The 17,806-nt window shown below is 31.9% G+C and overlaps 1 protein-coding gene across 3 annotated transcripts in view; it reads right to left on the bottom strand.

The window, feature by feature from the left end:
* The window catches only part of LOC147846669 (uncharacterized), a 188,318-nt gene that overhangs the window by 12,891 nt on the left and 157,621 nt on the right, over nt 1-17,806 (bottom strand). The window lies entirely within an intron of this gene.

Below are 17,806 nucleotides of genomic sequence, written 5' to 3'. Positions count from 1 at the left end.
ATAAATAAATAAATAAATAAGTAAATAAATAAATAAATAAATAAATAAATAAATAAATAAATAAATAAATAAATAAATAAATAAATAAATAAACAAAATAAACGAACGAACGAACGAAGGAACTAATGAATGAATGAATGAATAAATATATATTTTTAAAAATGTTAAATAAATACAAGTGAGTGAGCAGGTGAACTTTGGTGCAAGAGACCTGCCAGCCAGCCATTATATATCTCATAAACTGTTTTCGATTTATCAATTGACCCGTTATGTGGCGACTATTTCCAACACTAGTTCTTGAAAACAAAATATTTCTGTCAGGATGTTGAGGCCTGATTGTATCAGGTCAAAGCAATCATCATACCTGCCCTTCAGGAAGATACAGACGCTGCGGCGTAGTTCAGGAGGTTTAATAGAGTTCTCAGCAAAATTCCATTTATTATTTTTCCTCCTGGAAAAAGATCCAGTATGTACACATGCCATGCAGTACAGTAAAGTGTTTTTTTTTTTTTTTTTAATTTGTAATATGTTGCTAATTACATATTTGGTCAAATAGGTTAACAGGTTATTGATGCTAACAATGATAACAATACACTTCAGTTGTTATCTTATTCATGCATGTTTGTATGTATGCATGTAAAGTTGAAGTCCAGTCCAGTGCAGTATTAGACCCCCCCACACCCCCAGATTTTCTTTTTCTTTTTTCCCAATTTATGTTTAACAGAGCAATGAAATTTTCACACTATGTCTGATAATATTTTTTCTTCTGGAGAAAGTCTTATTTGTTTTATTTCAGCTAGAATAAAAGCAGTTTTTATTAAAAAAAAAAAAAAAACAAGGTCAAAATTATTAGCCCCTTTAAGATATATTTTTTCAATAGTCCACAGAACAAACCATCGTTATACAGTAACTTGCCTAATTACCATAACCTGCCTAGTTAACCTAATTAACCTAGTTAAGAATTTAAATGTCACTTTAAGCTGTATAGAAGTGTCTTGTAATATATCTAGTAAAATATTTTTACTGTCATCAAGACAAAAGATAAAATAAATCAGTTATTATAAAAGAGTTATCAAACTATTATGTTTAGAAATGTGCTGAAAAAAATTTTTCTCCGTTAAACAGTAATTGGAGGAAAAATATACAAAAAAAAAAAAAAAAAAAAAATATATATATATATATATATATAAATATATATAATAATAAATAATGGAAAATAAATAATTATAATATTCAATTTATTAAAATGCATTGTAAATACAAAAACAACTAAATCTTTTTTAGCTATTTTTGATTTGTCTACAATAATAATAATAATAATAATAATAATAATAATAATAATAATAATAATAATAATAATAATAATAATAATGCAATAGGTATTAGTTTTAAATAAATAAAAAATAAAAAATAAAAAAATAATAATTGCTTTTAATAAAAACTTAGAAGAAGAAATTATAATTAAAATATTAATAATAATAATAATAATAATAATAATACCATATGTATTTATTACAGTAATAAATAAAAAGATAAAAAAATATTTAATAAATAAATAAATAAATAAATAAATAAATAAATAAATAAATAATTAGATAGATAGATAATTACTTTATTAAAATATTATATAAATTCAAAATTAACAAAATCTTTCTTTAGTAATACTTTAATAAGGGTCTTTTTAATAATAATAATTAAAAAAAAAAAAAATAATAATAATAATAATAATAATAATGTTTTTGTCATAAATAAATGGAAGTGAAAATTGTATAGATGAGTGTTCACACTCTACATTTGCTTTCTATTTGCCATTCATGAAATGTATTTATTGTGGAGCACAAATGTCTTCATATCACATAATCACTCTGGCCTGAGTAACACAAACACAAATCCTTTCAGTCAAACATCTGTATCAGAATCATCAGAAAACAGAGTCTCAGGCCAGTTTCATCATGCTGGTCGCGACGGCTTCTGCAGTCATAAAAAATTCATCTGAGTGCCTCAAAAAAGTGGCACCCGTGTCAGCAAATAGAGCCACACGGGGACTGATGATGCAAATCATTATTGTCCATGCAGGAGATGTGCTTTAACTGGGTTTTACTGCAGAATCAATACCAACCCTACACATTCATTAAAACATTGGCTGTAAAGTGTGAATCCTTCCAGCTGACGATTGAAATGTGTCATGCAAAAACTTGAGTCATTTAGTATTCCACACACACTGCTTTAACCCGGTGGGCATTTCACAACCCTCTGACTGTACATCAATAGCACAGCGTACACAAGTATATACCGAACCACAGGCTGATCTTCATCTGATTGAAGTCTGTTATGTGTTTTACTTCTTCTGCAGCATTCCTAGTCAATAATCAAATGAAAATAAACTGTGAGCAAAAGTCACACTTACTTGCTTATATTAATGATGTACTTAACAATTCTTAAAAATTCTTGTTGTTGTTGTTGTTATTATTTTTATTATTATTATTATTATTATTATTATTATTATTATTAATAATAATAATAATAATAATAATAATAATAATAATAATAATAATAATAATAATAATAATAATAGTAAGAAGAAGAAGAAGAAGAAAGTTTATTGTGGGAACAATAATTAAACAAACAAACAAACAAATAACAATGACGACAACCAATAATAATACAATAGTAAATAAATAAATACATAAAAATGCACACACAAACAAACAAACAAACAAACAAACAAAAACAATAATGACCGATAATAATACAATAAAGCTGTAATAAATACATAAATAAATAAATGAATAAATAAATAAATATTATTAACAACAACAACAACAACAATAATAATAATAATAATAATAATAATAATAATAATAATAATAATAATAATAATAATAATAATAATAATAATAATAATAATAGAGGTCATTGTGGGAGGTAAATAAATAAAAATATATAAATAAATAAATAAAAAAATAAAAAAATAATAAATAAATAAATAATACACTAAAACTGTAAGAAATAAGTGAATAATGCATAGATACATACAAATATATACACATGAACAACAACGACAACAACAGCCAATAATGATACAATAAAGTTGCAGTAAATAAAATAATAATAAAAATAAATAAATAAATAAATAATAATACTAATACTACTACTACTACTACTACTACTAATAATAATAATAATAATAATAATAATAATAATAATAATAATAATAATGAAATGATAAATAAATAAATAAATAAATAAATAAATAAATAAATAAATAAATAAATACATAAATAAATAAATAAATAAATAAATAGATAGATAAATAAATAAATAAATAAATAAATAAATAAATAAATAAATAAATAAATAAATAATAGCATATTTACAAATACTATAATTATATGTATAAAACATATTTTTCAATTATTTTAATTTGCCAAGAGTATTTTAGCAATCTCACAAACACTCTGCAGTTCTATTGTGAAGCCCTAGGTGATCTGCAAACCCTTGACTGAAAACTCTTTTCCTTCCTCCAGTCCTGCATTTTAATTTATCAACAGGCCCAGGCACTTGCTAATCAAACGAGGCTAGAATTTAGCAAATATCTATTTCCCAAATTAATTACACAATGAAAAGGACTTGGACAGATTTAATACCTTCCTAGACCACCTGATCATGTTTAGAGCTATGGTGAACTGGCAGTTGGATTTGGATGCTAATATGTCAACATCTTGGCACACATCATGGGCCAAAAAAAAAAAAAAAAGAAAAGAAGAAGAAGAAGAAAAAAAAAGGCCTGGTTCCATTGAAAGCTTGTAACAAACATTGTAGTGGCCTTGCTACACAAGACTGATGGCAATGAGGATAATTTAAAGGGCTTTATCTAAATTGAATTTGGAATTAGCTGGAGTGTTTATTTTAACTGCACATTAAGTTGTTTTACTTTGACATTAGTAAGTTTGCCTTGCTTTAATATTGACTATAAGAATGAATATTGGACAAATAGGAAGGACTTGAGACTTACATATGGGCGGCACGGTAGCTAAGAGGTTAGCACTCTCGCCTCACAGCCAGAAAGTCGCTGGTTTAAGTCCAAGCTGGGCCAGTTGGCCTTTCTGTGTGGAGTTTGCATGTTCTCCATGTGTCCGCATGGGTTTCCTCTGTGTGCTCAGGTTTCCCCCACAGTCCAAAGACATGCTCTATAGGTGAATTGGTTAGGCTAAATTGGTCATAGTTTATGATTGTGTGTGAATGTGAGAAAGTATGGCTTTTTCCCAGTACTGGGTTGCAGCTGGAAGGGCATCCGCTGCGTAAAACATTTGCTGGAATAATTGGAAGTTCTTTCGCTGTGGCGACCCCTAATGAATAAAGGGACTAAGCCAGGGGTGGGCAATCTCGGTCCTGGAGGGCCGGTGTCCTGCACTGTTTAGCTCCAACCCTATTCAAACAGAGTTCAAGTGATCTTGAAGACACTGATAAGTTTGTTCAGGTGTGTTTGACTAGTGTTGGAACAAAATTCTGCAGGGACACCGGCCCTCGAGGATCAAGTTTGCCCATCCTTGGACTAAGCCGATAGAAAATATATGAACAAAACAAAGAAAGAAAGAAACAAACAAGCAAACAAACAAAACAAATTAATTAACAAAGTAGCAAGTCACCAACATCTTGGATGGCCTGAGGGTGAGTTAACTTCATTTTCAGATGAACTAGCTTTTTTGTTTTTTAAATTGATTTTTTATAACTCCTTTGAAAAAAAAAAGTGGTTGTTTGTCCAAACAACATATGATCTATAGTGCCCTCAAGCTGGCATAAAAATATTCACAACATTTCTTTTAAAGTTTATCTATGTTGCAGGTGTTTTGGAATGTGGCTTGCGGTTGATTTAAAATAAAAATATTCATTAAGATTTTTCACATTTCTTTAAATCAGGCCTTGCCATTTACACAAAGTTGAAGGCAAAAATATAAACTCTCCCATGAAATGTTATTATTTTAAAAGTATTTACTAAAAGGCTGTTTACAGTGAGAATATTTGATCAACACATTTTGTTTAAACAAAACAGTACTAATAACTATTTTCTAGTTACTAATTGATTTTGTCTTTACCCCAACAATGGAGCAAAATATTTTACTAGTTAATTTGCAAGATACTAGTATTGAACTTAAAGTGCAATTTAAAAGGTTAAACTAAGCTAATTTGTTCAACTAAGCAATTCAGTTTTGTACTTTAGCCAATTGGAAAAAATCAATCGTAAGGTGGTATAATAATATAAACGTATAATAATAAAAATAATAAAATAATTATAGTAACATAATCTGGTGACATGGTGGCTCAGTGGTTAGCACTGTTGCCTCATAACAAGAAGATTGCTGGTTCAAGTCCCAGCTGGCATTTCTGTGTAGAGTTTGCATGTTCTCCCCAAGTTGCTGTGGGTTTCCTTCAGGTGCTCCAGTCTAAAGACTAGCGCTATAGGTAAATAAAATAAAATAAATTGGTTTGTGAATGAGTGTGTATAGAAGGAATTGGCCTAATTAATTAATTAAAATTAATTAATATAATAATAATAATAATAATAATAATAATAATAATAATATTAATAATATTAATATTAATAATAATAATAATAATAATAATAATAATAATAATAATAATAATAATAATAATAATAATAATAGTAATAATAATAAACTGCTTTTATTCCAGCCAAATTATAATTAGACTTTTTTCAGAAAAAATAAATACCACTATTACTACTGCTACTACTACTACTACTACTAATAATATTAATAATAATGATAATAATAATAAAAATAATAATAATAACTGCTTTTATTCCAGCCAAATTAAAAATAGGCTTTCTTCAGAAAAAAAAAAAATAAAATAAATAAATAAATAAATAAATAAATAAATAAATAAATAATAATAATATTAATAATAATAATACACTAATAATAAACTATATATATATATATATATATATATATATATATATATATATATATATATATATATATATATATATATACTACTACTACTACTACTACTACTAATAATAATAATAATAATAATAATAATGATAATAATAATAATAATAATAATAATAATAATATTCATAATAATAATAATATAGGATGTACATTGAAAACTCCCATTGTCCATTGAAAATCCTTAGGGAAATATTTACTAATAAAAAAAATAACAATCACAGGATGTTTAATGATAATTTTGCCTTCAGCTTTGTTCGCATGTATATTGGACTTGCATATGATTCTCAACAATGTCAGTGCAGGATTACCACGTCAATATAACTCAATACCACATGCAGTATGTTATCTGTTTACCTGATAAGATCCTCTGCACAAACACTAATGGATCCGTAATTACCATGTATTGGCCAAAACGCTCAATGACGAATGAAGACTTTGTTATTAGGCCATCATGCAAATTGTGCTTAATACCAGCAATGAGACCAGCATGAGAACAATGTTCATCATCATCATCAAGATCCTTGAATGACATAAATAAGCCAATTCCTGCTAATCATCCACAAGGCTAACAAACAAGCCGCATATATGCATAATTAGCCAGAACGCATAAATGCATAAAACGCCAAAACGAATCCCATTTTCCACTAAGAAGACTATGTAGTTTGGCATAATGCTCAAACTATTTTCTTGATAAAGTAGCCCATCTGCGCTGCTGTAATTGTGCTAAGTACAATCTGGACAGCGTTATCATTTAATACAGCAAGACATCAATCACGCTGTTTCTCGCTGTAGACATTTGGCATCATCGACTTTGAAAACTCTGGTGTTGTTGTTGATTTTATTGAAGCTCAAAGTCTTGGAAATGGTTGGGGTTCTGTCTGGGGCGACGCTTGCAAAGACCTTTTTTGATATCCCGAGCTGTGAAAGTTGAGGAGCAGCGAGCAGTCAAAACAACTCACTCTGCATTTCAATCAAAGCCAAAACAATATAAATGTCATTGCGACTGTTTAATGCAATCTGTTTGTTCTGCTCCTGTGGTGGGCGATATGACGCTGCGCATATTTGCCCAAAACCATCTGTCACAGGCAGATATTAAAAATCCATAAAGGGAAACAATTTGAAAAGCCTCATAAATTAAACACCACTGAATGGCCGTTTTAATACAGGCATGAACTGGAGGCAAGAGCTCTGATCTGCTACACAAATCCGTCATAATGGACTTACTTCAAAACAGAGCTTTTAATTGTCACCCATAAAGGGGTGAATGGAAAGGTAGGGGATGTTTAAGTGCAAGTGTGATCTGTTGGGTTTGCTTGCTTTTTGTGTGTGTGGGGGGTTACAATGCAAAATACATTACTGCTCTGAAGTAAAGTATGATTGAACACATTAATAATTACACTATTCCAGGAAATGGATTGTTAGGAATTAATAATTCGCACATATTCTAAAAATAAAGATCTTGCTGTGATCTTTTGACATTTTAGAGACATTTATTTTATTAATATTATTATTATTACTTCTCCTGTGACTTTCTTGAAGGTTAATGCTTTTGAACAGAATCTTTTCCAATCTCTTGATCTTCTCAGACGACGATGCACGTCAGTAAGACCTAAAAGCCTCCCATAATTCAAAGTCTTTGGCACAGCTGATGATCCATCTATAATCTACAGCCTGATTTCGAGACATGAGTCAGTGCAGCACAAGGTAAAACCACCTTCTTACTTTTCAAAGTTGTAATAGCATTTTATACGCTAAAGGAATCGTGTTTATATCTCGCAACAACTCAGCCACACTCACATTTATGTGACTGCAGACAAGAACAAATGTCAAAACTGCTGCAAGCAACCAAAACTAACAAGATTCGCTGAAAAAACTGGAGGATAGGGAAATTCCTCAACTACAGGCAATTTTTTTTTTGTCAATGGATACTTTAACAGATTTCTACTTGTCGCATAGCATTAACACGGTCTTGGTATGTTAGTAATGTATAGTGGCATACTTGTGAGAATGGCTTGCAACAAACATTTATTTTAAAAAACTGGTTAATGTTGACTAAATTAAAATAAAATAAAATAAAAATAAAACATTTGATAAAATTAAATAAAATTAAATTAAAATACATTTCTATAGTTTTGAAACCATTTATTTATTATTTCATTTATTTTGAAACATGGTTAATGCTAAAAAAATTAAATAAAGAATTAAAATTAATTTTAAAAAGTGAAATAAATAATAAAATAATAATAATAATAATAATAAGTATAATAATAAAAATAATAAATAAATAAATAAATAAATAAATAAATAAATAACTAAATAAATAAATTCAAATACACTTCTATAGTTTTGCCATTATTTTCAACATGTTTATTTTGAAATGTAATAAATAAATAACAATAATCACTAATTAAATAAATTAATTAATTAATAATAAGCAAATAAACATAATTAATATTAAAAATAGTATAAAATTGGTATAAAAATGGTTAAAAAATTTAATTCAAATACACTTCTATAGTTTTTTTCCATTATTTCCAAAATATTTATTTTGAAACATGGTTATTGTTGAATAAAATAAAATAAAATACAAGTCTATAGTTTTACCATTATTTCCAACACATTTTTCTTTCCCAATACAGTTTGACCAAAACCTAGAGTACTTGATTATCAAGGCAACAATCACAGGGGGGAAAAAGAAAGAAAATAAAGAATAAAAAAGATGTGAACAGGATGTTTTTTGTCATTTATTCAAGTTGTTAATTTGCCAAATAATGCAAAAAGAGTCAACATATTGTAATAATGTCAGCATTCCAGGTAATTATTTATACAGTAAGTCAATTTTTTATCCTTTTGCAGAATGTATTATTAAAATTGTTAATAAATTGTAAGATTTGGTAGTTGTTTTTCATATACTCTTCATAATAATATTAATAATAATAATAGTTTTTATTATTATTATTGTTATTTATTAACAAAAACAATAGCAGTAAATGTAATAATAGTTATAATAATGCATCATTATATTATTATTATTATTATTATTATTATTATTATTATTAACAACAACAACAAAAACAATAGCAGTAAATTTAGTATGTTTATAAATACATTATTATTATTATCATTATTATTATTATTATTATTATTATGATTATGATTATGATTATTATGAACAGTATAAAAAAACAAATTTAAAATGAGGAATTAAGAAAGTATTTTCCAAAAAAAAAAAAAGTTGACAGTGCCAAAAGCGTCCACAGTTGAAGAAACGGCCAATTACGCTTACACCTTATTAAAGGATGGATTCGAGTCTCTCTATAACGGTCACTCAAGTCCTGATAAAAGTGACAAAGTGTTGCACCATGCTTTAATCCACCGTAAACCATTTCCAAAGGCCCTCTCCAACTTCGAATCCCAGCAGATTTGATCAATAGAAAACACACTGCATCTCGGGGTCTGAAATTGAATATCAGCTGGTTATGATGCATTAAATGGCATCAGTGTCATAAAAGTCATAAGTGACTGTCTAAGTTGCGAGCAGGAAGAGTGTGGCACTGCACTTCTCTCAGTGTTCATCAAAATGACACACAGCCCGCAGCGGCAGTGGTGTTGGAGAAAGTCCTCTGTCACAAATACACCGTAGGGTAATGCTATCTGATAACCTCTTCTTCTTGCCGACACTGTGTTGACAGCTGCTATTAGGTAGGCTGCACATTTGCAACTGAAGCGTGCCTTAAAGAAATATGCAGGTCAACAAAACAGTTCACCCAAAAATAAAAATATTGTCATTATCTATTCACCCTCACGTCATTCTAAATCCATCAAACAGCAAACAAGACACTGTATCTATAAGAATGTATCATTTTCACATTTTTATTTAAGAATTGAGTGGATTGTCTTTTGGTTTTCACATTTAAAGACTTATTTAAAAAAAAATAATAAAAAAATCTTTCTAGTGTTCATTTATCCGTAAATGGCGTAATTTTCATATTTGTAAATCCATATTTGTCAATAAATTGGTGGGTTTTGGATGTTTCACTGTTGTGGGTTGTAAGGACTTTTAAATGACGTGATTTGGCAAAGTGATATGGATCTGTAATGCATCAAATTATGACCCACAGACAGGGGCGGACTGGGACAAACAGCCCTGGCACTATAGCCACATCCACATACCACACCAACACAACCCCATCCACAGACATGCACATTCACTACTTATATTGGTGTACAGTTACAAAAAAGTAACTGGAAAAAAACCAACCAGTTTATAACAAATGTATACATTTACATTCGTTTCACTCATTCCTTTTTTACGTATCAACTTATCAAGCAAATGTTTTAGGACTTAAGAGCCATTTTTTTGCTTTCTCTGAGCTTTTCAGCATCGTCTTTCCTTTTTTTACAGCCCATCTCTTATAAATTAGTATGTTTTACTGTTTGTTTGACATTCTTGCAGATTTTGATCACGTCCGCATAACCTCTGATTAGGTCAGATTGGATAGTCCATCTCGAAACCAGCTGACCATTGCCGATTGGGCCAAATGCTTAACATTAATTATTATTAATAATATTACCATCATCATCATCATATTAACATCTACAAACAATACATACAAAAAGTTTTTTTTTTTTTTTTTTAAGAAACCGACTGGTCCACAAAAAAGGTCCGGCCCTTTTGGCATTTGCCAGAATTGCATGGCCAATCTGCCCCCGCCAACAGATCTACATAATCCCTGCATTATCTGAAAAATTATTATAGTACTTTTGGCATTATCTGAACATTTTAGTAATATACAGTGCATCTGGAAACTATTCATAGCGCTTCACTTTTCCCCCTTTTTTATGTTACAGCCTTATTCCAAAATGGATTAAACTAGTTTATTTCCTCAAAATTCTACACACAATACCCCATAATGACAATGTGAAAAAGTTTTTAAAATTGTTGCAAATTTATAAAAAATAATAATAAATAAATAAAAAAAAAACTGTCAGGTTTTCTGCATGTATTTTATCCCTAACATAACGTATAGCAAACTATTATGTCTTAAATATTGCATTTCCACAACATCTAAAACTTAACTAAACTACTACATGTACAAGTGAATATGCATTGGGTTAAATAAGTACAATACAAGAAAAAGGCTAGCTCAAATTACTGGGTACATGAATATCTTTGACAACAACAACAACAGCAACAAAACACAACCCTTCTAGACTGAAGTTAAGCTCTGAAATAGTGTATATTTTCAGTCTAAATTTTTCCTATCAGCAAATCCTTAATTTCTCTTGAAGCGAATGATCTCACACACACTGTAATGAACTGAAAGCTGGCATGTGCTAACAGTGTGCTAATTTTCCTCATAAAAAGCTGCAATTATGCTAATGCCAGTGTGTTAGACGGACACTCCATGTCGCAAGGATAATGAAATGGTTGCATTTTTATGCTCACAAGCCCTCTTGAGCTGCGGTTCCCTCTCGCCGGGTTCACTGCCTCTCACTAAGACCACCGCCAGACAAGTTTGCGGCTAGAAAGTGTAGAGTCTCCACTGCTAAAGAGGAAAAGCAGAGGAGTCAAGAGGTTTTAGCCCTCCTCTCAGTGCAAGTATAGCTCTAGTCATTTTTGAGGACAAGTGGCCCTACATGCACTTCACTGAGACCCAATGAGCTGTGGAGAGAGAGACAGAGGATTTGGCACACTGTGTGTTTCTGCAAAACAATCATTTCATCCTGAAAACATGGAAAGTGTGTGTGCGTGTGTTAAGAATGACTCTATACTTGAACTTCTGTTGTAAATGTGCTGGTCAATAATTGAGCATGCTTTGTAAAGCCAGCACTAGAGTGAATGCATATAGCAGAGATGGGGCAGAAGTTGTTACATTCCATTAAACAGTTCTCAGATTATGTCTATTCAATTAGTTAAATGTCAGCTTTTTTATTAAATTAAATTAAATTAAATAATAAAAATAAAACAAAATTGAAATAAAATCAAATAAAATTAGAAAAAAATAAAATCAAATATAACAAATATAAATAATTATATTCATTTAAAATAAACTGATCAAATTAATAAAACATTTAATCAAATTAAACGTTTTTTTTAAATAAAAATAATAAATAAAATAAATTAAATTAAAATAAATAAATAAATAAAATAAAATAAAATGAAATTGAAATAAAGTAAAATAAAATTTATAAAAATACATTTCCTTAAAACAAATTACAATTGATGAAATAGATGAATTAAAACAATTTAAATTGAATTAAATAAAAGTAGCTACAATAATAATAATAATAATAATAATAATAATAATAATAATAATAACATTAATAATAATAATAATAATAATAATAATAATAATAACAATAATAATAATAATAATAATAATTATTATTATATATATATATATATATATATATATATATATATATATATATATATATATATAAAATAAATTAATACAATTAATTTAAAATAAATTAAATAAAAATAAAATAAAATTAAATTAAATAAAATTAAATTAAAATAAAGTAAAGTAAAATAAAATATATTACGATACATTTAATTAAAATAAATTAAAATTAAATTAAATGAAGATACATTAAAACAATTTAAATGTAATGAAATAATAGTAGCTACAAAAATAATAATAATACATTTCTGAAAATGGAAAACAATTGAAGGCATAATCAGTGCCTGACACTGTGTATATAAATATACATAGTAGTAGATTGTAGGCATCCTAAATGCCAGGATTTGAGCAAAGCCAGAAAGAAAGTTTTTCTTATCATTTTTTACCATTATTGACATATAATAGTGTTTTGACTGAACAGCTCAAAAGAAGGGTTGGAAAATGTCAAATGAAATTGGACACAATACAAATATTGTAGGAATTAATAATTTATCTGTTTGTTGAAATGGACATAGGCCTTTTAATAATCTAAAAGCGAGTTGGCAGGAACATAAGCAACATATCAAGTTGCAATAAATAAATAAATAAATAAATAAACATTTTGTATAATGCATATTAAATAAGTCAAACACAAAGGCTCAATCTGAGACACCATGCTGTTTTCAATGTTTCTTTATGTTTAGGGGTCAGTTCTCTGATTAAACCGACTTTAGCAAAGAGCTGGTTAAAGCCTTTACCATCAATAGCTACTGATGAATCAATCATGCCACAAGCAAACTGCACTCTTGATAATAGACTATGAGTTCACAGGACAAGCAGTAGTGACAACATAAAACCCCAAGCACTGCTATATAAAACCATGGAGATAAATGAGGTACAAGCAGGTATTAAGAGATTAGCAACTGATGCACTCAAAGTGCCGCCACAGAATCAGGCTCCTAATAGCACTTCACACACCGATGCAAAGAAAGCAAACAGGCCTGATAAACTCTCTCTCTGAAACAGGATTTAATTAGCTGAGGAGGTGACTTTAGGGGGGTTTTGGGAGCAATAAATGCAGTGAATAATCCCATCATTTACAATGGAGTAATACAGAAACAGCATGATCCAAAATTAGCGGGTAATCCCGCTTTTTGGCAATTATCATGGTAAGATTTGTGAATAGTACATGCCTTTTGGAGGTGCTTTAGTTCAGAGTACAGAGCCCCTAACCCAACACAAAAGAACCAGTGATGTAATATGTTGATTAGTCGCATGTCGAAAATGCAAACACTAGTACAGTATTTTAGAATGTTGCAAACAAACGCACAGAAAGCTAACATAAGTGACATTTATTTGTTGCATTGTCTGTTCATTGTGTTCTTTTACCAGCTTTAATGATATGTAACACCCCAGCAGACACACAATGTGATAAGATGTTAATATTAGGTTCTATTTAGGTCACCAGCGTCTAAGGACAATGTTATTTTGACGTGCAATAATGACTAGAAATGAAGTTGATATTTTGTTGACTTCAGGTTGTTTTGGAAAGTGGCCAAAATCCAATGTCGAGCCAACATCTTAAACCAATGCCATATTGATGTCAAACACTGATATTTATTCGTCAGGTATGGCAACCAAAATCCAATGTTTGATAGACGTCATAGTGGTAACGTCCACACAACGTCAAGCGGTAACCTCATTAAGGCTGATTTATACTTCTACGTAAAGTACATGCATATGCCACGGTGTAGCCTACGCGTGATCGCATAGCCCTTGCCATGGCAGTCGCAAACGTGTACCTCTCAAAAAACGTGACTACATGTTGTAGCGATGCATAGCGCAAGCTCTGTGATTGGTTGGCTTGGTAGCGCTGATGAGTGTGGGTGGAGGTGAGAGCCACGCGAGCTCAATGCAGCGAGTGTTTACAAGTGTGGAGTCCCGTGAAGGAGCTCCGGATGGAGACTTTTGTTTTATGTTTACCTTATGTTTATAGTTGTTGCACATTCACAGAGTCCAGCCTCAAAATGAGTGAGATTGAGCCACTTGTAGATTAAGGTAGCGTTCAGAAAAAACAAAACACTCGCGAAGAAACTCGACACAGTGTAACATAAACACCTACTGCCAGCTAGCGTTTCTAAAGTGTTATCGCAGAGCAACACAAACAGCACAGAAGTATAAATGCACAGCTACACACAAGGCTTACAGCATGGGTCACGCCGATCAGTTGACGCCCAAGTGTAAACCAGGCTTTAGGCTGTGTTCACACCAGACGTGAATGAAGCGTCAAGCACGAGTGATTTACTGCACAGGTTAAGTCAATGCAAAGACATGAATAGACATTCTGCACCCATACCTGCCAACATTTGATTCGGGAGGGGGGGGATTTGCGTTAACTGATGAGCAGGGGGGCAGGGGGTTTTGTACGTGAAAACTGAAGAGCGCGGAGGGGGTTTGGTGCGCGTAAACATGCACCAGGTTTCAGACGGCCACTGCAATCAGACTGTACCATTCCGGGAGACAGAACAATACGGGACATGGGTCTGAAATTCAGGAGATTCCTGGGAAAAACTGGAGTGTTGGCAAGTATCTCTGCATTGTGTTTTACGTAAACGAGGGGGCGCAAGCAGCACGAGTATTGTGTGTTTCGCACAAAACCCTTAAGTTGGAAAATTTTAATTTCAGCATACATTCGCATTGCGTTAACTAATTATTAGCTTGCTATTGTAGGGGAAATCCTCTTGCCCACACCAGACAACAGTTCATCAAACTGGGCTCGGCTCAGTCTGAAGTACTGCTGAAAGCCTTCATCATCCAGGTATAGTTTCTAGAGGAGTTGATGAACTCACAGAGATTGGCGGACCTCTGAAAGTATATAGTGCAGTCAGCATGAGAGGGGTCTGGCTGCAGACTCGGTGCAGTGCAATCTGAGCTGCATCCAATGCTTTTTAATGCACTCACCTAACCCCACCCCTAACCTCACCCATCACAGTGACGTCACTCACTCCATTGAGTGCATTGAGTCTGACATTGCATTACTGAGTGATGCAGTCTCAGCTTGCATCATAAAGGCTGCATCCAGATACTATTAGTCAGCATGGCACTAAACAAATATATGCTGTTCCTAAAGAAAATAAACAAAGCTATCATCTCAATAAAATCCATGTTAGCTATTATCAACGAAGCTAGAGTAACCAAACAGACAGAAGCCCTTCCCATGCTGTGAATCAGTGTCTATTGTAAAGTCTAACAAGTGAATTTCACATGCGAATGAAGTGAGTAAACTCAAAATGGTCACGTGTCTATTTGCACGCGAATAAATCATGATATTTGCGCATTAATAGACGCATGAACATTTTGTGCGTCAAATTTGTTTCATTTGCGCATTTGGTGCAAACACAGCATGTTTTTAGGTTGCTTTGGAAAGTAACCAATATACATTTGTTCGACATTGGATATTAACATCGACCCGATTTTAATTTCCAAACAAAATGCAACATCCCACAACGTTGGAGAACAACATCAATCTGACATCAAGTTGACATACACAACCAACCAGTTTGCACTTTTAGGCTCCCTTCAAAGAAAGAAAGTGTATATACACATCAATGAGTCAGCTCTTCCCCAGTGAGAAGACCATCTAAGAAGTTCATAAAAAACAATTAACCTTTTAAATTTAGATCTATGGATAAAAATAACACCATGTGCCACTTTTCCAAGATTATAGCCCATAAAATCCAACATCAGTCATACAACATTTCATTCTAAGTCTGTCCCACAAAATACATCCAATGAGCGCTCGGCTCATCGTCTCACTGATCTTATTATTGCTTCACACTCATGTCACTAAACCACAGTTTAAAAATAATCATGTATTGCTCTCCATTGGCTCTCACTGAACGCAGCAGCTGATTCAGATGTTGATCAAGGCACTCTTCAGCAGGTGTGGTCTGTGACAGCCTCCATCAGGGACCGCAGAACCTCTCCCGGTGTCTCCATATACCAGTTTCTCCCTCCAGCAGACAAATTAGCATCTGCCCCAAATCCTGAGGGACTGCAGCAGATGCACACACCGGAGTGCCCGGAGATTAGCCATGCGTGTGGATATTGATATACAGAGGTATGTGTGTGGCTTGATAGTAGCGCGCGACATCGTACTGAGTAATATCCTTTATCAATCCCCCAGATGCCTAATTGTTGTGCTAATGACGCCGGAGCTAATGGAAATGTTTATAGTTTCCATTTTGAAATGATAGCGCTGTAATTAGCCACACTTCAGTTCATTAAGCACTGCGAGCGCCAGACAGGAAGTGGCAGTCAGACGGGGGGGCTTATGAGAGCCTGTGAGGAAGGAGTGGTCTGGTGGATTCATCATTCTTGGGTCTAACTCTGTTCTTATAGGCAAAGGTGACATTAAATTTAATTGAAAAATTCTGGACTGCCTTCAGAGTTCATTATGCAAATCCATTGCAAGCCATTTAAACTAAATAGTATACTAGTATCTATTTTTATGTTACTAGTATTCTACATATAGAGAGTTTTGTCTTAGAATACATGCATTTTTGTCCAGATTGGCCTTTTTACTGCATTTCAGAAATATGATCTCCATCCACACTTTATAGCCTAAAATACATGATGCATGTTTCTGGGCATGCACATACGCTGGCATCCATACTTGCAGTCTACTGACTGTTTAATGGTCATATGATAGGGGCTTGACGAATCAGGGAATGATAAGCAATAGTCCAGATCAGTCAGAGTGATTGCCCATTATAATATGTTTGTTATTCAGCCTGTCCACACCAAAACAGAACACTTGCATTTCAAATCTAAAATGCATTTTAAAATGCTCTATGTTCGTAGTTCGAAGATGCCAGAGTAGTGTGGATACCAGGTGTACCAAAACAAAACATGTGCATTTTAAAACAAAAACTCACCAGGGTAAAACAAAATCTTAGATGATATGGGTAGGCCTACCTATTTATTAGAAACCAGTACTCACTTATTAAATACTAGTAGGCCTGCGTATTAAATATATAAATAGTTCCTATTAAATAGACCTCCTCCATGAACCGCCACCTTATTTTGGTGGAGAGGGTTGAGTGCCTGAGTGATCCTAAGAGCTATGTTATTCGGGTCTATTCCCCTAGTAGGGTCTCCCAATTTAAGGTCTGAGGTGACAGGTCAGACCAGGGGTGTCCAAACTCGGTTCTGGAGGGCTGGTGTCCTGGAGAGTTTACCTCCAACTTGCTTCAACACACCTGCCAGGAAGTTTCTAGTATATCTAGTAAGATATAGGTATATTGATTAGGGTTGGAGCTAAACTCTCCAGGACACCGGCCCTCCAGGAATGAGTTTAGACACCCCTGGGTTAGACTAAGTGTGGTTCAAAAATCCCTTATGAGAGTAATAACAGCAAAGACCGTGACATCGCCTGGT

The sequence above is a fragment of the Danio rerio genome, chromosome 1 (genome assembly GCF_052040795.2).
Source record: "Danio rerio strain M-AB ecotype USA chromosome 1, GRCz13ab, whole genome shotgun sequence".
NCBI lineage: Eukaryota > Metazoa > Chordata > Actinopteri > Cypriniformes > Danionidae > Danio > Danio rerio.
Note: the sequence above shows the minus strand (reverse complement) of the source record. Positions and strands in the feature narration are given on the sequence as shown.